The sequence below is a fragment of the Giraffa tippelskirchi genome, chromosome 2 (genome assembly GCF_054371585.1).
Source record: "Giraffa tippelskirchi isolate mGirTip1 chromosome 2, T2T-mGirTip1v1.2.pri, whole genome shotgun sequence".
NCBI classification, from domain to species: Eukaryota; Metazoa; Chordata; class Mammalia; order Artiodactyla; family Giraffidae; genus Giraffa; species Giraffa tippelskirchi.
This window is the reverse complement of record NC_137276.1, coordinates 18563572-18590024: the sequence shown is the minus strand read 5'-3', so window position 1 is coordinate 18590024 and position 26453 is coordinate 18563572. Positions and strand designations below refer to the sequence as shown.

Here is a 26453-nt window from a genome sequence, read left to right as displayed (position 1 = left end):
TTTTAATTTCATGGCTGCAATCACCATCAGCAGTGATTTTGGAGCCCCCAAAAATAAAGTCTGACACTGTTTCCACTGTTTCCCCATCTATTTCCCATGAAGTGATGGGCCAGATGCCATGATCTTAGTTTTCTGAACGTTGAGCTTTAAGCCAACTTTTTCACTCTCCTCTTTGACCTTCATCAAGAGGCTCTTTAGTTCTTCTTCACTTTCTGCCATAAGGGTGGTGTCATCCGCATATCTGAGGTTATTGATATTTCTCCCGGCCATCTTGATTCCAGCTTGTGTTTCTTCCAGCCCAGCGTTTCTCATGATGTACTCTGCATATAAGTTAAATAAGCAGGGTGACAATATACAGCCTTGACGGACTCCTTTTCCTATTTGGGACCAGTCTGTTGTTCCATGTCCAGTTCTAACTGTTGCTTCCTGACCTGCATACAGGTTTCTAAAGAGACAGGTCAGATGGTCTGGTATTCCCATCTCTTTCAGAATTTTCCACAGTTTATTGTGATCCACACAGTCAAAGGCTTTGGCATAGTCAATAAAGCAGAAATAGATGTTTTTCTGGAGCTCTCTTGCTTTTTCAATGATCCAGCGGATATTGGCAATTTGATCTCTGGTTCCTCTGCCTTTTCTAAAATCAGCTTGAACATCTGGAAGTTCACGGTTCACGTATTGCTGAAGCCTGGCTTGGAGAATTTGGAGCATTACTTTACTAGCATGTGAGATGAGTGCAATTGTGCGGTAGTTTGAGCATTCTTTGTTAAAAGCCCACAATTTGTTGTTTTCCTGTAGAGTAGTGCCTCTCAGTCTTTTTTGTTGTTGTTGTTCTTACCCTACTAAGGAACTTTTTAAGACTTTTTTCTAATTGCTCCTCTCTTCCCCAGGAAATTTTAATACCATGAATATACTGTGTATCTGTACATCTGTTCATGTAACATGGCCCTTTGTTAGGCCATGCATCTTTGTAATATTTAAAATTCTTCATCTTCCCAAGTGGGCTTCCTTGGTAGCTCAGTGGTAAAGAATCTGCTTGCCAATGCTGGAGATGTGGGTTTGATCCCAGGATCAGGAAGATCCCCTGGCGAAGGAAATGGCAACCCACTCCAGTATTCTTGCCTGAAAAATTCCATGGACAGAGGACCCTGGAGGGGCTACAGTCCATGGGGTCACAAAAGAGTCCGATGAGACTCACCGACTAAACAGTATCTTCCCAAGAACCAGTTTTTGCCTCTGGGCATAAAGTCACCTCTGTTGACAGTGTGTGTTTTAGAGCATGTTGTCCTTTATTTGGGCAAGCTGATAATTTGCTCATAGACCCTTTCAAGGCTTATCGTTAACTTTGTTAGGACATGTCTAGAGTGGCCTGACTTTGGAGGTATGCCTTTCTTGGATACCATTTGAATGACTGGAATGTTCAGTGAATGTTCCACCCTCTGTTGGTTAGAATTCTATCTCCTGCTTTGGGTCACCGCCAGAATGTTCATTGCACCGATGTTTCCCTGATACATGTCCTCTGTAAGTCCTCTTGCCTCTACTTATGCAAGTTCATTTTCAGCCGAAGACTTAACAGGACACCTTTATAGATCTCTGGAGCTCCCTCTCTCCACTACTCTGCTAAATTTCACCCATCTCAGCAGTCCCCACCTCCAGGGTGTACCTCCTAAGCTCAGAGACATGATGTGTTCCATTTGGGCTCCATCCACCATGCTATGGGGCTTCTCAGGTGGCTCAGTGGTCAAGAACCCGCCTGCCAACACAGGAGATGCAGGAGAAGCACGTTCGATCCCTGAGTCGGGAAGATCCGTTGGAGTAGGAAATGGCAACCCACTCCAGTATTCTTGCCTGGGGAATCTCATGGACAGAGGAGTCTGGTGGGCTACAGTCCACGGGGTCACAAAGAGTCTAATACAACTTAGTGACTGAGCGCACACACACACGCATATATTTGAAAACAACTTAAAAGATTAGAATTCATATATTTAAGCCATCTTGTGATTTCTCCCTTCAGTATTGGTATGGGTTTAGCTAGGGCATGGTCGTATCCAGGAAAATGAACCAGCTCAAAGGAGGAAAAATGATATAGTTGAGGATTTTTTCAAGTTTAAGATTATTGTTTGCTTCTTCAGAAAATAAAATCAAACGAACAACAACAACAAAATCCCTAAGCTTGTACAAACAACAATAAAAAACTTAACGTTGCGTAAAATATTTGACCAAGTCCAGTAAATAGAAAGAGAAAGGAGCAAGCAAGAGACTTATCAGGATGAGAACCTGATGTGTCAAAGGATGATGAATGCCTCTTCGCATCTGATGATGTACTACGATGCTGGCGCCATCTTGTGGTGGCTATGTATAGTTGCATATTTCTTTTTTCTTGTAACAAAGCTGAACTTTCTTTAAGACGTTACACAGAGACTACAGGATTTGGGGTGGAGGATTAGATTGTAAAAGAATGTTAGAAGTAGAGCTTTTCAGCCCCAGTATCAAGTTCACTTATATCCCAGGTCAGTGGTGCCCGAATGCTGTCCTTTTCCTGTTTGGCAGGCTATGTGATGTGATTGTTAGCCCAGCTCCAGATGCAGTGCTGTCTACATCAGAGAATGGCACTTCTATTGACAGTCGCAGCAGTGAGGCTGAATGGTCCTGGAAACCCAACTACCTGCAGACTATCGGAGTTGGTCCCTTAGGTCAGGGTTCAAAGGATGTTGTGGAACAGCTTGAAGCTTTTACTGCTACTACCTATACTCACTCTTTTAACAGGTGACTGGACAACTTGAGTATCTGAGTTTATGAGTGAAGCCAGTAGCTGTATTCTTTTTTTTTTTTTTTAAGTCTGAGATAGACTAAAGAAGTATAAATGACAGAGATGAACTTTTTAAAAATTCTGACTTTAGTTGAAAGGTCAAAAACTTGGTGCTTCTGTTTATCTTTTCTGCTCTTATGACTTCCTGAGATATTTTGGTTTTTTTCTGTGGAAGCTGTAGAAAGCCATGAAAAAAATGTTTTAGAAATTCAGATCATGTCAGTGGTAATATGTTATAATTTTGACATCAACTATCCTTCTTGCAGGAATATAAGTGCATTCTGGATAGACATAAGAAAGCCAAACTGGACAGAATGATCTCAAGAAAATTTCCTCCACTATGTGTACTTAATAAATAGGATTTCCATTTAAAATTACATTTTTTTTAGATTCTCTATAAAAATAATACCTGTTTATTATGGAGTATTCTGGAAATAATTGAGAGTAGAAAGAAGCAAAAAAAACATCTTAGCCCTATTACCTCAAAAGATTCATATTTTTATTTGTTTCCTTCTTATCTTTCCTTCCCCTCTCCTTTGATAATTCATTGCTTTATTTTACATAATGATGATGCTAGTATTTAATTCACATTTTTTTAAAACACAAGATTCTGACAGTGGTCGTTTCTGTTTCTATAAATTCTTAATCATTTTAATGGGTGCATAGTATCTCAGAGTTTCCTTGGTGGCTCAGACAATAAAGAATCTGCCTGCAATGCAGGAGACCTAGGTTCAATTTATGGGTCAGGAAGATCCCCTGGAGGAGGGCATGGCAACCCACTCTAGCATTCTTACCTGGGGAATCCTATAGACAGAGGAGCCTGGTGGGCTACAGTCCACAGAGCCACAGAGTCGGACATGACTGAGTGACTTAACGCACACACACATACAATATTTCAATCAGTGATATTAGTTCATCTTTTGTTCAGTCCTTACATTTTTCATTCATTCCCTCCATAATTTATTGTGCTGCAGTGAACGGAACAGGATTATTTCATCAGGGTCATTTCTCAGAAGGCAGATTGCTGTGTAAAAGGGTAACAAAAATATTATAGCTCTAATTAAAATACTCCTTGGAAATTCATTTTAATGTGACTTGTCAGATCATTTTTCTTGCTGTAATCGTCTGTGTTTGAAGGTAAAGAACTAAAACTCATAGGCAGACCAGAGGTAATACTTTATGTATATCACTCATTTAAGCCACAATTGTATGAAAAATATACTGTTGTGATCTGTCATTACAGGAATTTTACAACTCTAGAATTAAGTACAGCTGAGATTTCTTTTTCTAAGATACTTTTCCATGGAAGGTATATTCATGCTGGTAAGGCTAACTTACCATGATTCTCCATATCTGGTCTAAACCTGATCTCATTTTATATATTCAAATTTTCGTGATCAAAAGCTGAAGAATATTTTAGTTCTCTGGATATGACTATGACCCTTTTAAGAGAAAAAGTAATACTGTATTTACATATTGTTATTGTTTAATTGCTAAGTCGTGTCCGACTCTTGTGACCCCCATGGACTTCATGAAGCCTGCCAGGTTCCTCCATCTGTGGGATTTCCTAGTCAAGAATACTGGAGTGGGTTGCCATTTCTTTCTCCAGGGAATCTTCCCACCCAAGGGATTGAACCCATGTTTCCTGCCTTGCAGACCAATTCTTTACTGCTGAGCCACTGAGGAAGTGTGTATTTGTGTATACATACATGATTTTCCATGTTTGATGTTATTTTCTGAGAACACTAATTCCTAAAGCCTCGATAGGTAAAATTGTTAGAAAATCATCATGCTATTGGCCTTCTTTGTAGGATTCTCATTCCAGGCTTTGACCTTGGAAATCTGTTCACAGCGTCTCCAGTAATTTCAAAGCTAACACAGGAAATGGATCCAAAAGTCTGTTTTCAGCTGTGGTGATGCCTTCTGGGGGCTGCTGTGTGCTTGGCTGTCACCTTGGTCTCCTAATTCAGGATGCTGTAAAGGTTCATGTTCTTGACCCTTCTCCCCATCATGTAAACTTTAATGGAACAGTAGTATGTTTTAAATATTTTATCGTTGGTCTTATGTACTGAATTTGAGCTTGGCCTTAATAGATTTTTCTTCTCTTTGGCAGCTCTGACACTTTCTTCCAAAGTGGCTGTTTTTAGGATGACTGCTTTGGGCTTCAGACCATTGTCTTTAGCTCCTATAGAGCTTTATGACCTGCAAAAATCACTTCCATATCCATTGTAGTCACTGGCAAAATTGAAGTGTGTCCTGGTATGAATATATCTCTGTGTGGGCACTTACACATTCTTGTGTATGTATATATATATATATTTTTTAAATTGTTGTCAGATTCCTGAGAAGCTACTACAGTTTTATTGGAAGATTTCTTTTACTATCTACTCATTTTTTTAATCATTGAAATTAAAGTTTTAATGTCATTTTATGGTGGAGGAGCAAGTTTCTGTTATGACTTTTATATTATTTCTAGTGGTTTGAGTTTTCTAAGCAGATGAAGTGTGTTTTTTCTAGAGATGGTGTTAAATTGTTTTAAAACTGATAAAGAATTATAAAGTTTATTGGTTTTAATGCAGTTGTCTCTGCTTATAATCCTTCTTAAACGAGTTAACAAATTATAATCAGCTTTTCTGTTGTTTATTTGTTTTGCCTAGCCACTTTGATCTTATCTAGGAAATAAAGAGGAATGATAAAAACAGGTAAGATTTTTGAAAGATGAACTATAAGCTGGTGATCAATTTGGCTTCGTTGTTAGTCACTAGATGGCACTGTTTATTTGCAGAGTGCCCTTTTTTTTTAAACAACTGGTAGTAACTGAAATTACTGCCTCATGAATAAAATATTTCTGATGGGATTTGCATTTCTATATTGGCTGAAGACACTGTTGAATGTTTTATTAACCAGCCCAGTGCAACTGTCAGCCTATTAAAGAGATCCAATGGTCCCTGTTTAGATAAATAAACTAAATAAATCCAATTCGTCAAATTGTGTTCCTGGCTGTTTATTTTCCATTCTTTTGATGTACAGTTTATTTTAAGTTAAAGCCACACTGGTTTAAAAATTAATGGGAAAATGTTATTTGGTGTTTGGAACATGAAGAAACTAATTGCCATCGTCAAAAAGCCAGCTCTGTTTTAATCTTAAATTGTTTGCTCATACATAGTAAACTTTTTACTGGTTGCTGGTAAACTGTCCCATGCTCAAAAATAGCCTGATATTCTGCAGATATGTGGTCAGAGACTGTTATCAAGATTTGTGGAAACCCTCTTGAATTTCCCTGGGAAAAGTACTATGTAGCTTAAAAGATAAGGCTTTTGCTTGTTTTTTTGCCTTTGGGTCATGCTCCTTTTTCACATAGGGTATACTATATTCTTTGGGGCTTCCCTGGTGGCTCAATGGTAAGGAATCTGCCTGCCAGTGCAGCAGACACGGATTCCATCCCTGGGTCAGGAAGATCCCGTGGAGAAGGAAAGGGCAACCCACTCCAGTAGTCTTGCCTGGGAAATCCCATGGACAGAGGAGAGCCTGGCAGGCTACAATCCATAGGGTTGCAAAAGAGTTGGACACGACTTGTTGACTAAAACAACAACAACAACATACTATTCCTTGAAAAGAAGAGTAGCTAATTGAGTTTTAAATAGAATATCTTTTATCAGAGCACTTGCCAGACAGTGTCCCAGTAAGTGCCAAACTTTGAAGGGGGTGACAGTGATGCTGTGATGTTGCTAGGGCAACCAAAGGGCTCAAGGCCATTGCTCCATACAGATGCCCACACACATTCAGTGCCCTCTTAAAGCTTATGTTCTAAGGGATCTTGAAGCTCAAAATGTAACTATTGAATACGACTGACTGAGCTAGAGATTTCATACTCAGGCCCTAGGGTTAAAACATTCGAATAAAGCATGTCAATTTTGTGCTTTGCTACGCTGAAGTAAGTGAGCAACTGGAAACGACACATCATGATTCCAACTTTGCTTTCTCATTTCTTTTTTCATGAATCTTCCACTGCTTTTTATGCCATTCTTATTGTCTTTTATCCAGTTCCACATTTGTGAGGTTCAGAACAAAGCTTAAAACAGAATAGGCACTTCTGACTTAACTCATAGCTTTTAGGAGCATTGAGCTGCTTATGATGAAGATGGAACACGATCTGGTCTCTAGGGTGAAGGTTTTTCAACTGTGTAATAGTGGTTGAAGAGTTTTGCTGTGTTACATAGTTTAAGCTTTCCTGAACAAGAACTTAAAAGGGGGGCTAGAAGAGATTTCTTTGCCAGAGACTTTTTCTCTTGATTTCAGATCTTTGGAAATCTACCAGGACATGGACCATGCACATAGATAGTCTCTTTTTCACTTGTTTTGTTTAACATCCTGTCCTTTATTCCCCCAAATGGAAGATTCATTTATAAGAATAAAAACCAAGAACAAATGTGGAGTCATATTGGTCTTCTGACTTTTGTTTTAAGAAATTCACCAGATCATGGATTAAAAGCCTTTGCTAGAAATGCCTCTGAAATGCAGAAGTGTGGTTAGATTGGGAAACATCATTAAAAAAAATGGGACTTTATCCTCAGTGCTTTTTATTAGTTCCTGAGGCACCTTGTGCCTTCGCAAATTCACAGAAGCTTCCATAGGTACAAACACGATCACAGAAGATTCTGAGGAAGTGTACAAATTTCCTCCATTTGGTTCTGTTAAATATTGTTTAATACAAGATATCACTGTCTTAGACTTGAAAATCTACTGTGAAAATGGAGATTTCTGTTATTGGTTATAAAGAATTTGACCTGTAATTGCATTCTTAATTGCAATTACAGAAGGAAGAGAAGGAAATGGCAACCCACTCCAGTATTCTTGCCTGGAGAATCCCATGGACAGAGGAGCCTGGTGGGCTGCTGTCCATGGGGTCGCACAGAGTTGGACATGACTGAAGCAACTTAGCATGCATGCATGCATGCATTCTTAAAATGGAGAGAGACAGTCAGATTTTCTGATTTGGAAAGTCATACTGCCTGGCATTGGTCTTGGTGTGAAATGTTCAATTATAGAAATGCAATGAGTTTCTTAAAAATGTATTCTGTACTTTAAAAAAACAGGGGTGCCCTTTGTTAATCTTGTCTGAGTTTTTTTCCATGACACCCCTCAATTTTCATAATGAAGCATAGCATCTTTGCAAATTAAATGACTGATACTTTTTGTTTCATTTTTTCTTATTTTGATTTTTTAATATCAACCTAGTCTACAAATACATTTCAACTGAAATAAGACTAGAGTTGTCTATAATGTGACTAGAATTGTCATAAATATGGCCATATATAATTTTTATGGTGAAGCAATCACCATTTTTTTTTTTTTTTAAGTATTTATTTGGCTGCGCCGGGTCTTAGTTTCAGCATTCGGGATCTTTTCATTATGGCATGTGGGATCTAGTTCCCTGACCAGGTATCAAACCCAGGTCCCCTGTATTGGGAGCTCAGAGCTTAGCCACTGGACCATCAGGGAAGTTCCCACAATCACCATTTTTAGAATCTTGCAGATTTCTTTTTAGCTTCAATGAAATTTAAGTTTTTCTTTTTCTACTCTTTTTTTTTTTTAAAGGACATGGTTCAGCACTATCCATTTCGAATGCTATCTGATCCAGGGTTCTTATTTGATGGCTTTATTTACCCTTAAAAAATATCATACATGTATTGTTGGACATTGGTTAGAAAGATCCATCTCATACTTTTCTAATATTGTATGAAGCTAAATTTGGTCACAGACCACTTTGCCGAGAGAGGAAGTGTGAAATAGTGAGAAAAGCCCAAGGAATGCAGCCCCAAGACTTCAGACGTGGCATATTCCTTCTGCGCTTCAGTTTCTAGATCTGCAAGTTTGGGTTGTCATGTCAAGTCTGCTTACCTAATGGGGAAGGGTGGGGGTCAAATAAGTTAATAAATATGCAAATGCTTTGAGAACTGCACTGATTTGTAGTCAGTGGCTTTGCCGTGCACAGTATTAATCCTAGAATTAAAGAGTTTAGAGATTAAAGTAACTCCAAGTCAGAATATTCTCTCAGTATCCTAAACCTTCCTTCTCAGTGCTTCAAGACGGACTGCAGGAGCTTACACAAAGGATTGAAACATGAAATCTTCCTTCTTATTCTCAGATATGACCTTCTATGTTGAATTGCTTTTGTATTCTAGCACATTTTGTTTTGTAAAAGATGTTTTAGAAATTAATCTATGCAAGCAAGGTTTCTCCTTGACCTTGTGGTCAAGAAGAGTCAGAAGTAGAAGAGTTATGATACTCTGTATTATTTTATACCATTTTATTATATGTATCATATTACTAATTAGTTATATTTGTACTGAGTTTTTCATCTAGAGTTCAAAATACATGTTGAATTGTTAACTTTAAATTTTCTTCCCATTTCTTCCTTAATTTCTAACAACTGATATTTCCCAGAAATTGTTAGAAGTTACTGTTTTTGCATTGTTATGTCACTGGCCTAACATATCAATACAGAGAAGGAGAAGGGCGAAGCTTCTGTAATATTTGTTAACGTGCAAGTGTTAGTTGCTCAGTCATATCCAACTCTTTGCAATCCCATGGACTGTAGGCCACCAGGCTCCTCTGTCCATGCAATTCTTCAGGCAAGAAGATGAGTAGATTGCCATTCCCTTCTCCAGGGGATCTTCACGACCCAGGGATTGCATAGGTCTCCTGAATTGCAGGCAGATTCTTAACCATCTTAGTCACCAGGGAAGCCCCAGTAGTTAAATATTGTATTAATATCAACAAAGAATTGACTTTAACATATCTAAAGACAACATAGCTTTATAATTAGAAAGCCACATAGCTTTATAATTAAAAAGTTTCAAATGTTGTCATACACTGAGAATTTGGTTTATAATATGTCCCTAATGTACAGTAATACCCAGCTAGAAATAATATGGTGGAAATTGAAATTATTTAAATCAAATTTTTACTAGTAAAACATACTATTAAAATTAACTTCAAACTGAAGAACAAGCAAGGACTCTGAGAAAGAGAACTTTTAAACTTCTTTCTGTTCACATCATTAGTTTTAATTTTGGTGGTTTTCAACAGTTTGCTGTTGTTTTGGTATAGATAACTAAAAATAACATATATATTTAGAACTTATCAAGCATGTTCAAGAGAGTACAAAGAAAGAACACAACATACTCTTCAAGGGGCTGAAAGTTGATAATTTTCTTACTCAGGTAAGTGAAATGTTGGAGGTTCTGATGGGAGAGTATGTGAAAGAGCACCCTTCCAGGGAGGGTCTTCCAACTTGGGTGTCTGTGCGGGAATGAAGTGGGTTTGTGAGGGAAGGCACCCAGTAGGAGGGAATACACACACTGAGACTTGAAGGGAGAAGAGGAATTGGGGAGAAGCAGGATCTCCTCAGTTTGGAAGAATAACAAAGTGGGGAGGGGGGAGTGTAATATGGTCGAAGGGAGAAGGGGAGACCTTGAGGGTTTGACATCCTTCAGGTGTAGCATGTGGGACTAGGGCCTTAGTTACCAAACCTTGCTCCACATTAAAATCAACCAGGGTTCTTTAAGAACTCCTGCTGCCTAGCACCCACTCCCAGGCAACTGCAGCTTAATTGGTCTGGGTCCCCACTTGGGCGTTAGCCCTTGATGAGCCTGAATGCTTGGCAAAGCCTTGCGGGTTAAGTTGAGGAGCTTGGCCTTTATTCATTTGTGATTAGACACCATAGAAAGATTACTTTTGCTGGGTAACGCACTTGCTTTATATTTAATGAAACTTTTTTTTTATTAGTTTATTTATCTATTTTTTAACTTTACAATATTGTATTTGTTTTGCCATACATTGACATGGATCCACCATGGGTGTACATGTTTTCCCCTTCCGGAACCCCCCTCCCACCTCCCTCCTCATCCCATCCCTCCGGGTCATCCCGGTGCACCAGCCCTGAGCACCCTGTATCATGCATTGAACCTTGACTGGCGATTCATTTCACATATGATAATTTACGTGCTTCAATGCCATTCTCCCATATCATCCCGCCCTCACCCTCTCCCATAGAGTCCATAATACTGTTTGATTTATCTGTGTCTCTTCTGATGTCTCGCATACAGGGTTATCTTTACTGATTAACTAAATACCATATATATGTGTTAGTATACTGTACTGGTGTTTTTCTTTCTGGCTTACTTCACTCTGTATAATAGGCTCCAGTTTCATCCACCTCATTAGAACTGATTCGAATGTATTTAAAACAATAATGCTCTTTCTTTTATGGGAGTTTCAGTGCCATTTAACTTGCTTTCATTTTTTCTCTCAAATCTTCAGTGCTATTTTTTTAAATAAGTTAAAAAAAAAACTTGGCAAAATTCAGTATCTTACAGTGACAGTTACTCTCATGTCTTTTGCATCAAATGGCTTTAGTTAATTTCCTCTTGGTTTAAAGTTAGGTACCCCGATAGCCACTGTTTGGGGGAAACAAGTGGCATAGCATGAATAATTTTTCTCCCTCAGTGGTAAAACAAATCTTTTTTAACTTCTCACTTGAGCCTCGAACAAAACAGAGCCCTCAGCCTTTAATTTCATACTAAATAGACTGTGCCTCTGACCTTTTACTTTGGGTCAATGCCAGTAGAACATCTTCATGTGAATTTTTTGTTTGTAAGTATGCACTTTGCTTTGGAAATGGGTATAATCCCTTATAAGAATAGAAATGGTTATGTTCATAAAAGTTATATGTGTGTGTTTGTGTGTACAGTTTCTGGATTTAGTAGGAAACATATATATATATTTTTTTCCTTTCCTCTGTGACGTTTTGCAAGACTGAGTATAACTTAATTTTGTACAAGAATTGTCAAGAAATCTCTAATCAGAGAAAAAGAAGTATGGATGTGATGGATAAATAGGATTCTGTTATGGCCAACATCTTCATTGATCTTAACAGAATTGCTCTTTGCCTCCCCTGTGTCTGTATTTTCTCTTGGCAGTAAACCGAGTGAATTTGGAACAGAAAGAAAGAGAAAATCTACTTGGTTCCAAATGATGATAGCTGGGCATCAGTGTAGGGAAAATCACTTACATCTTGATAGTAGAATTACTAGAGGATTTCTCTTGTTTAGGGGAGAAAATTGAACTTCCTTTTGTGGCCAGGTTGGAGAATTTCTAATTTAATATAACCCATAGCTTATGATATCAATTTAAATCTTATAATCATCATGTCAATGGTATTTAGAGTTTTTAATTATGAAATAACTTTTATACTATTTCTAAATTGCAGTCAAAAAGGACTCAGAAAAAAAATACTGTGCAGTGCCTTAATTGATATTTTAAGATCTATTTTGTTAAAGTAAAATAGATCTTAGGTCTTTCTTTTTTTTAAACATTGTGAATTGATTGAAGAGTCTGGTTTATGGTTATATTGTTTTACTATAGACTCTGTAGTCAGAGAGATTATCTTCATGAAATTTCAAGATGTTTTTATTACAATATTCACAAATTTACATCTTGTTAGCTAACTATTGTCTCAGGTAGGTTCTAAAGTAATAATATTCCATGTGTCTAGAAATACAGGTTTGGGTAAGATTTTTGTCAGTGCATTTTATAGCTGAGAGGGCTTTCTATTTTCCTAGTCTGTTCAGAGACTGTCAAAGTAGCAAAGTTACAATTTCTGATTCAAACAGAAGGTGGCCATAGATGGCACTGTGACTCTCACCAATATTTAAAATATACCATATTGTGTCACTTTTGGAGAGAAATTTCCAAGACCAAATTCACCTGCAACAGCCCCTTTGTATTGAGTTTACTTTTTAGTCTGAGGATGAATGATTTTAAACTCAGCAGAACTAGAAATGCTAACTCTATTTTTTAACATTAGTAAATAGATTACAGGCAGCTATATTTCTTGAGCCCTCAATAATAATTTCCAAAATGGTGTCTCTGAATACTGTCTCTGCAAAATGTTTTAACATAGGTGCAGTGACTAGAGATGCCAATTAAAGTACACCCATGACTCATTCTCATCTCCCAGAAAGGGTTATTGAAACCTTGCCACTAAATCAAGGCGTTTTGTCTTTTGAATTCTGTCATGGCTGGGCCTAAACAACTGTCACTGGCAAGTGACAAGAGGCATAGACAGTAGGGAAAAGGAAAAGAGAGAAAGTAGGAGTAGGGGAAAGTAAAAGTATAAAGAGAGAGGGAGGGAAAGTACTAGGTATGTACCAGAGGGTGAGGGTGCTGGCAGCAACTGCCTCAGGTGCCAGTTCGTTGAGACTCGTGCAGAGATCTGCCTTCTCTTGCTACATCCTGATACTTTTAATGTCTTTTTGGAATCTAGGTAGTACTAAGAAATAATCTCAAAGTACAAACCAGTATCATTAGGTTCACATTTGCCTAAAGACTTTTCCAGTCCTCCAATTAAAAAAAAAATCCATAAGTATTTTACAAATTTATGTCATTTTTTTTTTTTTTTTGCTAATTATTACTCCCTCAGGTATATTCTAGGGAAATAAACATTCCATAGGTCTGGAAATATAGATTTGCATGCAAATCATCACATACAAATTCCACCCAGCAAGGAATGTTAACTATATTTGTGAACTCCATGTCATATACTTGGGGATCTGATGTATTTCTATCTTGATACTGATATTTTAGTAAAGTCAGGATGCTTGCTTTTGGGGACAGAAAATATAAGATCTTTTTTTTTTTACTGAATGCTAGTGGTAATGGTAGTTTTTCTCTTTGGTCTAAAACAGAGGTTCTTACCCTCAGAGCTAAGGAAATTTTGGATTGAATGATTCTTTGTTGTAGGTGGGAAGAAAGTGTCCTGTGCCTTGTAGGATGTTTAGCAACATGTCTGGCCTTCACCCCCTAAATGCCAATAGCTCACCTCCACTCCACCCACTCATGATGATCAAAAAAATGTCTCCAGATATTCCAAATGTCCCCACGGAGGCAACATTATCCCTAATTGAGAAGCCCTCAATCTAGAAAGATCATTGATAGAGATTTTAAAGGGGAAGGGAAAGAAAGTTAACTGTTGAGAGCCTCTAATAGGCTAGATGGACTTCCCTGGTGGCTCAGATGGTAAAGAATCTGCCTACAATGCAGCAGACCTGGTTTGATCCCCAGGTTGGGAAGATCCCCTAGAGAAGGGATTGGCTGTAATCTCTAGTATATTCCATGGACAGAGGAGCCTGGCAGGCTGCAGTCTATAGAGTTGCAAAGAGTCGCTCAAGACATGACTGAGCAACTAAGACTTTCACTTTCAATAGACTAGAGTTTATAATTCAAGCATTTGAAATTACAAAAACCTAAGACATTTTCCTAAGGTCTTATAATTTGGATCTGGGAATTTGAAAGCAAATCTCTCACTCTAAAGCTGCTAAATCATACAGCTTTATACATTTCTCTTTAAAGAGTCACTAAAGTCTCTGTTAGTTCCAGTGTGTCCAGTTTAAAGAAAACTTGTTTCAACAAGTAACCTATATTTATTTCAAGTAGACTGTAAACCAAGAGAAGCAGGTGATGTAGTAGGAGTTCACTGGATTAAGCATCAAAGTTCTAGCTTTGGGTGTCAGCTCTGATACTGACTAGCTGGTGCCATTGGCAAGTCATCATGCCCCGACTTCTTCAACTCTGAAAGCCAGGGGTCAACCTCCACATTATCTAAGATCTGTGAGTTATGTCATTTAACGATATTGAAAGTGGGAATGCTTGGTATTTTAAGACCAGCAAAGGTTTTCACATTGCTTTAGAACTATTCTATATGCAGTTTAGGACAATCGGTTTACTTTGGATCTTTGGGCTCATTTTATCTGTTAGTCTCATGTTGTTATGTCTCTCATTTCTACAATCCCTAGCTGGTTATTCACCACATTTGGGAAGCCTTTTCTAATTATCTTTGTGTCATAACACATTTTCTTTACTTCCCACTTGCCCTGGCACTTGTGTTATTCACCTGTATCACAGTACACACTGTTTCCATGTCAGAGCTGAAATGATTTATTGATTTTCACTTACTTATGTTTTATTACTCCAGCCAAATTATAAAATCTTCAAGAGAAAAGACTAAGTCTTCCCACTTCTAAGTTTTCTGAAGTTGTTAATAAATACTGTGCATAGAACATATTCAGTAAGTGCCTACTGAATTAAGTTTAAGAATTTGCAATTTTAAAGCAAAGTTTTTTCAGATAAAACATCTATGATGAGTTAAAACATCTATCTCATCTATGATGAGATAAAACATCTATGTGAGTTTGCGCACTCACATGGTGAGTGCGCAAAACATTCAAGTATTCCAACCAGACATCTAGTGTGAATTGTTCTTTAAGCACAATATCTGTTTAACTTTAATGGAGCAAAATAATAATGTCATGTGTTGCAATATGTTTTTTCTCTGTTCTGATTCCTTTTAAATTTCTCAGACCTGGGAATTAAGATGCTTTAAGAATGAAGTTTCTGAAATGCTCCATTGAGTACATCTTTTCAGAAATAGCCATCTGTAGGAAAATATGACATATCCATTGGCAGAGAAGAGCTGATAAATACAATTTGATGTAGTATTTTGGCAAACATTTCAATAACTTTCTGACATTTTTCTGTAGTTCTTATTTGCCTTATCAATAGTTGTAGTGACATATGATTGTCAACTTTTTATATTAAGACCAAACTAATAAATTAAACATGTTATGTTTATATCTGATGAAAGCTGACATTTTGGAAGGGTGTTAGAATATCCTGACAGGTCCTATTCATAAGCTTCTTTGGTATAAATATGCAGATGACATCTTTAGATATTGTTTGTACACATGCCGATAGAAAGCCTTGACAACGTAACAAATGCAAATGTCAACCTCACAATTTAACCTTTCTGTGTAGAGAAAGATGTTAGTTTTAAGTTACATGTATCTTTTAACTTTATTTCAAAGTTTTTTTTATTTTTTAGCCTGTTATCACTACTGTTTCATGTACAGCTGAAAGCATCCATTGCAAAAAGGTTTATACTTGCAAGCGTTTCTCCATCATGTTCCTGCTTAAACAATTGCAACTGCATAGACGTATTTATTTTTCTAACTCTTCAGGTTATTTTCTGTGTTTGTTTCGTATCTCCAGAATCTTTTTGTAGCATCCTTCTATTTATGGTTACAAAATATTTGGGGTTAATAAGAAAGCCTAAGGAAAACATTATGAATCCCCCTCCTTGCCCCTCACACGTACTTTATGTTAAAGCATTTCTTATAAAACTTTGCCTGTGCTAAGATCTAACAGTTTAGAATGTCATGTGGCACTTTTTAAAAATTTTCGCTTACAGAGGCTCAAATGGAAACAGCAGTGGCTGGGCTGGAAAGAACATTGGGCATTCTAGTTAGGAGGCCTGAATTTAAATCTAGCCTTAGCCATCAACTTCCTTTGGGAATTTTTGCAGGTCACCTATCATTTGGAGGCATTCCTTCCTCATCTATAAAATGAGAATAACAATACTCATTTTTTTTACCTGTGTGTGCAAGAATACATCATGAAAATGCTTTGGAAATTGTATCTTGGAAAACACATGGGAAAAGCATGTCATGAAATCCTTATTAAAGGACTCATATACAGCATCCTTGATTTCTTCTTGTTTACTCTCTCTTTGAAAGAATATTCTTCTGCTTAAATGCTATCTAAAACTAATTGTGGACACCTTTAAATCCAAGATTGTATAGTCATCGAATGCAGAAACCATTAGAAATATTATCACAGGTCCACATGTACCACGCCCCCACCCCAATAAGTAATCGTTTGTTGTTGTTCAATTTCTAAGTTGTATCCAACTCTTTGTAACCCCATGGATTGCAGCATGCCAGTTTCCTCTGTCCTTCACTTTCTTCCGGAATTTGCTCAAATTCATGTCCATTGAGTTGGTGATGCTATTCTAACATCTCATCCTCTGCTACCTTCTTTGCCTTTTGTTTTAATCTTTTACAGCATCAGAGCCTTTTCCAGTGAGTTGGCTCTTTGTATCAAGTGGCCAAAGTATTGGAGTTTCAGCTTCAGCATCAGTCCTTCCAATGAACACCCAGGACTGATCTCCTTTAGGATGGACTGGTTGGATCTCCTTTCTGTGCTCTCAAGGAGAGGTGCTCTCAAGAGTCTTCTCCAGCACCACAGTTCGAAAGCATCAATTCTTTGGCTCTCAGCCTTCTTTATGGTCCAACTCTTACATCAGTACATGACTACTGGAAAAACCATCACTTTGGTAATATGGACCTTTGCTGACAAAGTGATATCTCTGCTTTTTAATACACTGTTTAGGTTTGTCATAGCTTTCCTTCCAAGGAGCAAGCATCTTTTATTTCCAAGGCTGAAGTCACCATCTGCAGTGATTTTGGAGCCCAAGAAAAGGTAATCTGTCACTGCTTCCACTTTTTCCCCTTTTATTTGCCATGAAGTGATGAGACCGGATGCCATGATCTTAGTTTTTTGAATGTTGAGTTTTAAGCCGGCTTTTTCACTCTCCTCTTTTACCTTCATCAAGAGGCTCTTTAGTTCCTCTTCACTTTCTGCCATTAGAGTGGTATCATGCATGCATGCATTGGAGAAGGAAATGGCAACCCACTCCAGTATTCTTGCCTGGAAAATCCCAGGGACGGAGGAGCCTTGTGGGCTGTCGTCTGTGGGGTCGCACAGAGTCAGACATGACTGAAGCAACTTAGCAGCAGCAGCATCTGTGTATCTGAGGTTGTTGATACTTATCCCAGCAACCTGATTCCAGCTTGTGACTCATTCAACCCAGCATTTTGCATGATGTATTCTGCATATAAGTTAAATAAGCAGGGTGACAATATACAGCTTTGAGGTACTCCATTCCCAATTTTGAACCAGTCTGTTATTCCATGTTCAATTCTAACCATTGGTTCTTGACCTGCATACAGGTTTCTCAGAAGACAGGTGAGGTGGTCTGGTATTCCCATCTCTTTAAGAATTTTCCACAGTTTGTTGTGATCCACACAAAAGCTTTAGTGTAGTCAATGAAGCAGAAGTAGATGTTTTTTTGAAATTCCCTTGCTTTCTCTGTGATTCAGTGATTGTAGGCAGTTTGATCTCTGGTTCCTCTCCCTTTTGCAAACCCAGCTTGTACATCTGGAATTTCTCAGTTCACATACTCTGAAGCCTAGCTTGAAGGATTTTGAGCATAACCTTACTACATGTGAAATGAGCGCAATTGTATAGTCATTGGACTGCACTCAATAGCTGCGGTCAACTTCAGCTAAATGATCCTTAATGTTCCCTAACATATCACATCAGGTTAAAGACTCAGATCTATCATGTCTTAACCTAGACACAAGCCTTTCAGTCATACCCTTGATTTTACCACACATTGGTAAATGGACACTGTGCACTGTGTGTGGCTCTGTTAAAACAGTAATATATCAGAGATAGTATCACTTTTTTTGGGAGATAAAGTAAACTCAGGATTCAGGAAATTGTGTAGGCATATATGTCTTTTTTAAAAAAAGATTTATTTATTTTATTTTTTCACTGTGGTGGGTCTTTGTTGTGGTGCATGGGCTTCTCATTTCAGTTGCTTCTCTTGTGGCGGAGCACAGGCTCTATATGTGCTGGCTTCAGTTGTTGCAGTGTATAGGCTCAGTAGTTGTGGTACATGGGCTTAGTTGCTCTGCAGCATGTGGGATCTCCCCAGACCAGGGATCAAAGCAGTGTCCCTTGCATTGCAAGGCAGATTTTCAATCACTAGACCCCTCCAGGGAAGCCTAGGCATATATATCTTATAAATGCTCTGCACCTGGGTTGAGAAACACTATGAGAGAATTAAGAAACTTTTTGAGAGGGGGTGTTTCTACAATATTATTTCTTTGAGAAGTATAGTAATACAGTTTTTCAAGCTAGTGATTATTTTTTTAATCTGTATTTGAAAGCTATAGTAATTTGTTTATTTTTTGGCCACACTGCAGCTTGTGGGATCTTAGTTCCCTGACCAGGGATTGAACCTATGGCCCCGGAATTGGAAGTGCAGAATCCTAACCACTGAACTGCCAGTGAATTTCCTAGAGATTCTTTAGAAAGGTAGAATTGGCTGCCTATGCTGCTGCTGCTGCTGCTGCTGCTGCTAAGTTGCTTCAGTCGTGTCCGACTCTGTGCGACCCCACAGATGGCAGCCCACCAGGCTCCCCCATCTCTGGGATTCTCCAGGCAAGAACACTGGAGTGAGGTGCCATTTCCTTCTCCAATGCGTGCAAGTGAAAAGTGAAAGTGAAGTCGCTCAGTCATGTCCGACTCTTAGCGACCACATGGACTGCAGCCTACCAGGCTCCTCCATCCATGGGATTCTTCAGGCAAGAGTACTGGAGTGGGTTGCCATTGCCTTCTCTGGGCTGCCTATGAGTATTATTGATAAGAGTCCTGTTGTTAAAGTTAGTGAAAGTGCTGATAGAAAATCAGAGAAGAAGATGAATGAAAAATTAAGGTTGTTGTCATTAAAATGCTTAAAAAGGAAAAGACGACTAAACCTAATTAGTAAGCTATGTGCTTACTCACTCAATTGTGTCTGACTCTTTGCCATCCCATGGACTATAGCCTACCAGGCTCCACTGTCCATGGTGATTCTCCAGGCAAGAATCCTGCATTAGGTTGCCATGCCCTCCTCCAGGGGATCTTCCCAACCCAGGGATTGAACCCAAGTCTTCTGCATTGCATGTGGATTCTTCACTGTCTGAGCCACCATGGAAGCCCAGGAAGCTACAGGTTGTGGTATTAATTCAAGTTATATCATTTTTTATAATTATGTTAGTGGTTTAATATAATAGAATAATGATTTTTAACATTGGAGACGGTTGAGATTTTGTATGTAATCAGTGCTGTAAGTGTTTGATAGTATTACTAACAGGGATAAGCCTAGTGCAAAGTTTATCTTTGCTTATGGATCAAATCCAGATTTCACATCCTAGTATTCATTTTGCTCCTAATTCTCCCCCAGTCCCTAAGCCTTATCATTTTATAAGCTTAAACTGCCTTTGTTTGCTTCCCATAGTCAAACTAACCTGCTATTGTTATATACAGTTGGTTTCACTTACGCTCACCTAATTGCCTTTATACATGCTATTCTGTTTGAAATTCTTTTCTCCTGCTAATAACCTGTGCCTTTCAGTATCTGATTGGAAAATCATTACTTCAGTGTCTTTCTTACTTGATGCCATCTCCTCTACTCCACATATTTTTTGTAATGAATTTACCTAAAAAGAAGAAAAGACTTTTCCCTTTTGTCCAAGTTGTTTAACTTAAAAGTTGGTCTTCATCTAAAAATTTAACTGAAGCCTGTACAAATATTTTGGTAGTGACTAATAGGTGGAGTCCTTTTATTTCCTGCCTGTATAGATTTCTTTGGAAGACAAGGTGGTAATTATACAAAGAAATGTTCAAAGAACTGTTTGGATGGTAATTTGATTTATTGGGTGACATTTCATCATGTTATGATAAATAAACAAAGAATACTGTCAAAACACATATTTCCAGTGTAATTCTAACCTGTTTCTGATTTCTCTGTCCTCCATCTCTGTATTATTGTCCTTATATCTGTACTATTAGGTCCTAAACCTTATACTGCCTTATAGTATGCTTTTCTTGTACATGCAATTAGTCTTGTTCCTCCAGCTACATTGTATACTATTTTAGAATAGGAAATGCAATCTCTTATGCTATGTGAGAGCCTATAAATTCTAAATAAATTTTTGTGAATTAATGGATGAATGGCCAACCACTCCAGTATTTTTGCCTGGAGAATCCCCATGGACAGAAGAACTTGGTGGGCTACAGTCCATGGGGTTGCAAAGAGTCAGGCACCACTGAGTGACTAAACAATAGATGAATAGGCGTATCACGTCAGATATGCTAAGAGAAAATAAGAATAGTTTTCCAGTTAGCTGATCTCTGTGGTAAGTGAAGAGAGTCAAGTTGGACTTAAACATACATTACAATGTATTGCTTTCCTAAGTTTTGGTAAAATGCCTGTATTCTTCTTATTTAAAATAGAGGACTTGGCTATCCCATATCAACCAGAACCAGACCCAGAGACATTAGTTAATCGGAGTCTGAAAGTGTAGTGTTAGTCACTCATGTGTGCATGCTCCGTCGCTTCAGTTGTGTCCAACTCTTTGTGACCCCATGAACTGTGTAGGCTGCCAGGTTCCTCTGTCCATGGGACTCTCCAGGCAAGAATACTGGAGTGGGTTACCATGCCCTTCTCCAGGGGATCTTCCTGACCCAGGGATCAAACCTGGGTCTCTGAGCATTGCAGACGGAGTCTTTACCATCTGAGCCACCAGGGAAGCCCAACAGGAATCTTAATCATGTCCTAAAAAAAGTTTCTAGAAAAGGTTAATTTTTTTCTTTAAAATAGTACTTTTCTTATGTTTCATATATCATACCCCAAGCAAACGTGCATCCCTGGTAGCTCAGCTGATAAAGAATCCACCTGCAGTGTATGAGACCCTGGTTTGATTCCTGGGTCGAGAAGATTCCCTAGAGAAGGGATAGGCTACCCTCTCCAGTATTCTTGGGCTTCCCTGGTGGCTCATACTGTAAAGAATCCGCCTGCAATGCGGGAGAGCTGGGTTCTGTCCCTGGGTCGGAAAGATTTCCTGGAGGAGGACATGGCAACCCACTCCAGGATTCTTGCCTAGTGAATCCGCATGGACAGAGGAGCCTGGTGGGCTACAATCCATGGAGTTGCAAAAAGTCAGACACGACTAAGAGACTAAACACAGCACAGCACCCCAAGTAAACAATATGATACATTTAAAATATGAAGCAAAGTAATCACAACACAAACTTTAGTTTTATAACCTAAGCAGCTGTATTTGTTTAAAATGCCCTGTGGGGTTTTGTTTTTCCCATCTTTCTAAGTTGTTGGAAATTTTCTGAGTTCTTCCCTTGTTTCTGAAAACGTAAAACTTTCTCACTACTGAGTGCAAAAGGACCTTTCTGTTCACAAATTGGCACCCATGATTTTAAATTCACAGCATGCATTTTTCAACCCCACCTGCTATTGCCTTCATCCTGTCCATTCAGGCAGCTGGTAGTCACATTCAGAAGTCAGGATTATGGCTCCTCTCTTTCCAATATTGAAGATATTAACTACAGATTAGCAGTAGTTAAAACCAGGAGTGCTCAATCGAATTCTTTGTGGTGTTTAAAACAAAAACAAAACCCCAAGTCAAGAACTACCCCTGGGAGACTGAGGTTCTGTAGACCTGAATTGGGTCCCAGGTGATTCCAATGCACATCTTTAAAACAAGAACCATTAGCTAATATTTCCCAGTCTTCACCACCAGGGAAACCAAATAAAAAACATGTATTAAAGAAGCAATGATTTCCATATTTTTAAAATTAGCATAGGTAGGGAGATAGAATTTTAAATATGTGACTGAAGTCAAGGTTTGTTAAATCAGTGTGAGGGAACTGAGTTCATATAATTTTAGCTTAAACAACGGAACAACCAAACAGAATTCCTGATGCTTTAATCAGGCTGTGTAGTCTTGTACTGGCTAAATATATGATCACCATTAATTTTTCTGAAATATTGAAGGCAGCTCATGAGCCCTTCAATACCTGTCTGGATATCTGGTAGAGAAGGAGAGAAACATGAGTGAGAGATAATAGAGAGTGTGTTGATGCCTAGGCACACACAACTGCACAGTTCAAGAGCGAAGCTAGAGAGTGCCTCTCGGGACACAAAGGAAGCTGGGAATTTTGGCTTTCCAGTGGCATCCTCTCTAAATGGAAAAGGAAGAGGAAAAAGGGGCTAATGCTTATTGAGTGCTCATTATGTACCAAAAACTGTATTAAGGACAGTTTGTTTTTTATCTCTTCAGAAGCCCTACGAAATTGGATGTTAAGACTGATTCAGGGATGAAGAGACACATCCTCAGTTAGATATAAGATGGCTTGCCTAAGGTCATTGAGCTGGTCAGTGACTGAGCAAGAATGAAAAACCAAGATTCTTTGATTCTGTATCCGATGTTCTTTCCTGTATACCACTCTGTCTTCTAAATGCACTTCCTGCCATGGTCCAGTTTTTTAGAAGTCGTGTAGGACCCTGGCTCATCTCTCTGGTCTTTGTTTATCATTGGTTCATTATTTGTGAAGTATTAGGGAACCTTATAAACAATACTCTATGAATGCTTGCATGTTTTAGTTCTTCAGAGCCTAAGATCTGAGTATACTGTAAAAGCAAAGAGCTATTGGGATCCTAAGGCTCAGTGTGTGTGTACTTAGTTTCTCAGTCGTATCTGACTCTTTGCGACCCTATGTAGCCCGCCAGGCTCCTCTGTCCATAGGGATTCACCAGGCAAGAATACTAGAGTGGGTTGCCATGCCCTCCTCCAGGGGACCTTCCCAACCCAGGGATAGAACCCAGGTCTCCCGCATTGCGGGCGGATTCTTTACCAGCTGAGCCATGAGGGAAGCTCAAATATACTGGAGTGGGCCTATCTCTTCTCCAGCGGATCTTCCCAGCCCAGGAATTGAACTGGGGTCTCCTGCATTGCAGGTGGATTCTTCACCTGCTGAGCTATCGGGGAAGCCCAAGTTCCCCCAAGGTCATTCTTTAAAATTATTTTTGCATATGGAACTTTTGCCTCTCCCTCAGCTCTCCGTTTCCTCCTTTGTACAATGAAGTGATTAGACTAGAGCAGAAGTTCTTCAAGGACACCAATAGATCAGTAAATGGGAATCACTTGAGGGCTGGTTGCTGGGCCCACCTGAGAGTTTCTGATTCAGAAGACTCATCAAGAGGCCTGGGGATTTGCCTTTCTCTGAGTTCCAGGTTGCTGCTGAAGCACCATCATGGGACCACACTTTGAGAGTCACTGGGGGAGATGATCCATAAAGGCTCTTCCAGCTCTAAACTTTGTGACTCAACTCGTCAATTTCCTGGACTTCTTGGAAGATAGCTATATCTTCCACTTTGAAGATGTAAGCCTTGAATCTCTACTTTATTTAATTGTGTGTGATGCCCTTTCTAGTAGTACTGCAAGTCCTTTTCCCTTAGAAAGTATTTCCCTCTGCCTCCCCTATTCTTTGTGTACTGCCAAATAGAATGTTTGTTTAACTAATGTTAGTGCAGAGCATTTACAGAGCTGCCCTTTGGGGAAATTTAAATGAAATTTTAAAGTATCATTAAGAATGCAAACAATAAATTCTTTGATTAGCTGTAGGCATCTTTACATTGGGATGACTGAAAAAGGTTCTAGTTAATTAGAAGTAATTTGTTAGAAACCTGAATCCTCTTTTTTTCTTTCTCAGATTAAAACTCAGTTCCCAGCTGGATGCTTATAAGTGCAGGAAATGTAATTGTCAGATGATTAATTGCAAAAGATAGATAATTAGAGTTCATATGATGTGTCAAATATGGGTAACCTAGAGATTGACTACATGTTGAAAGAGAACAGCTAAAATCTGTTGTGCATTGTGCCTATCTATGGGTGATTGACCTTTACCACCAGAGCTTGAAGAAAGGATTAGGTAAAAAGAGTAGTTGCCTAAACCTTTCCTTTTATTTTATTTTGTTTTTTCCCATTTTGGGTAAATTCTTTATAATGAAAATTACTAGAAAAGAATTCCCATTATCTGAAATCAGGCTTAGATGATTGAGCTGTTGCTGAATTACCTTTTCTAATGTCAGATAAAGGATTTGGGATTTGTAGCTGTATTTTAATACCGTATGTATTTTTCAACTCCATTAAACCTATCTTAAATATTTCTTTCCCTAGTTGTAATGAATAGTTTTTATTTTCTAAAAATAGTGACCTCGTCTTATCTCCTTTGAAGTTAGTATCTCTTGTTCCTGGAAATTCAGTGTTTTCACTGTAAGCCACTGGACTCTAAGATGGAGCAGTTTTGCATTAAAAAAAATGTACTTATGATATTTCTTTTAAAAACATCCATCAAAAAAATTAACGAGTTGGAGAAAAGGACTTACAGCCTGTCAGTAATTAAATTAGCCATCTCTATTGTGGCTCACCTGTTGGTTTATTTGAAATTACAGTGAAATTAATAAAGACTAGATTTTTTTCCTGTATTTGTAACTGGGACTCTCTCCATCTTCTAAACTTTGTATTTTTGCTGAAGAGTTTTTCAGCTCTCAGAAATACTGCTTTACAGATTCAGCTAATGACCCAAATCCAGCTTGTTTGTTGTGTAGGAGTTGTATTAAAATAACTCACTGTATGAGTATTGTCATTAATGATATTCTCATTTTGATAATGGGGCTGCAGATTCTTAGTCTATAGTCCTTGGGGAGATGCTACAATTTTTTTTTTAACTAAGTATTGTTCTGGCTCCTTTCCTTGATTGGCCCAGAAATAGCAATCAGCTGGGGAGCAGGATGACATGCCTCTTAGCGATCCCTTTGATCTTTGAGATGAGTATCAACATTGTATGCTTCCTAATGGAAGTGTAATTTAATGAAATCTATTGGGTAAACATACTTCAGATGTTCAAAGGAGGTGACAAAATTTTTGCTGGCAGCCAGGACCTGGCGGCTTTCCAGCTTGCCTCTAGCTGCTATGCATATAGCATTGAGAAAGGCACTTAAAATAGGAACATAAAGTATTATTTTCATTGTGTTTCAACCTCCCCCCCCACCTGCCCTCCCCTACCAGTTTCTTTCCCTCAGGATTATTTTTGTGGTATTTCTGGGAGGACCCTTTGACATATAACCTTTCGTAGTATAAAGTAGAATGTGAGATTTGATCTTTTTATGTGTTTTTTTGTTTGTTTGTTTTATTTTATGACACCAAGAGTAGTATATTAGGTGTATGGCACCAGAGTCACCAGAAGTTGTAGGCATGAGACTTAACATAGAACATCCTAGAGGGAAAAAGGCACATATTTCAGTACTGGTTGATTAAATTAAACATCTATTTTTGGGAGGAGATGAGAGAGCACTTTTAACAATCCTTGAGGAAGTGATGGAAATAGACAAAGACATCAGGAGTCAGGGGACCTGGCTAATCTCGGCTATGTCACTTTCTAGCTGTGCTGTTCAGAGCCAGTCACTTTCTCTGGGCCTCAGTTTCCTTAGCTGTAAAATGAATAGATTGAGTTAGGTAATTCCAAAGATCATTTTCAACTCTGAGGTTTTATAATTCTTTTTAAAACTGAATATCAGTACCATCCAATAAAAATATTATGGCAGCTACATGTGTAATTTTAAATTTCCTATTAACCACATTTTTTTAAGAAAGCAGAACGAAAGAGGCAAAATTAATTTAATAATGTATTCTATTTGACCCAGTAGATCCAAACAAAATATTATCATTTCAGTATGTAATAAGTTTTAAAAATTATTAATGGGCTATTTTACTTTCTTTTTTTCTTTCTAAGTCTTCAAAAGGCAGTGCGTATCGTACGTTAGTGTATTTCAGCTCTGACTATCCATATTTCAAGTGCTCAGTAATCACATATGGCTGGTTGCTACTGAATTGGACAGCAGCTCTATATGCTACAATCCAACTATTCTAAACCACATTCCCAGGAGACAGTTGGGCATGAAAGTAAAGGTTCTGAGGCCTCTACCTCTTCCACTAAACCAATGGTTCTCAACTTTGGTTGTACCACCCAGGGAGCTTTAGAAAGCTGGATCACCTGGATC

At 38.4% G+C, this 26453-nt stretch overlaps 1 protein-coding gene and 1 long non-coding RNA gene across 10 annotated transcripts in view; both read left to right on the top strand.

Moving 5' to 3' along the window:
- Positions 1–26453, top strand: part of VTI1A (vesicle transport through interaction with t-SNAREs 1A) — a 375769-nt gene that overhangs the window by 19561 nt on the left and 329755 nt on the right. The gene's annotated exons all lie outside the window — the stretch shown is intronic.
- On the top strand, positions 2615–3181 carry LOC145525940 (uncharacterized). Its single transcript, XR_014068520.1, has 2 exons — positions 2615–2763; positions 3073–3181. It is a non-coding gene; the product is annotated as an uncharacterized LOC145525940 (long non-coding RNA).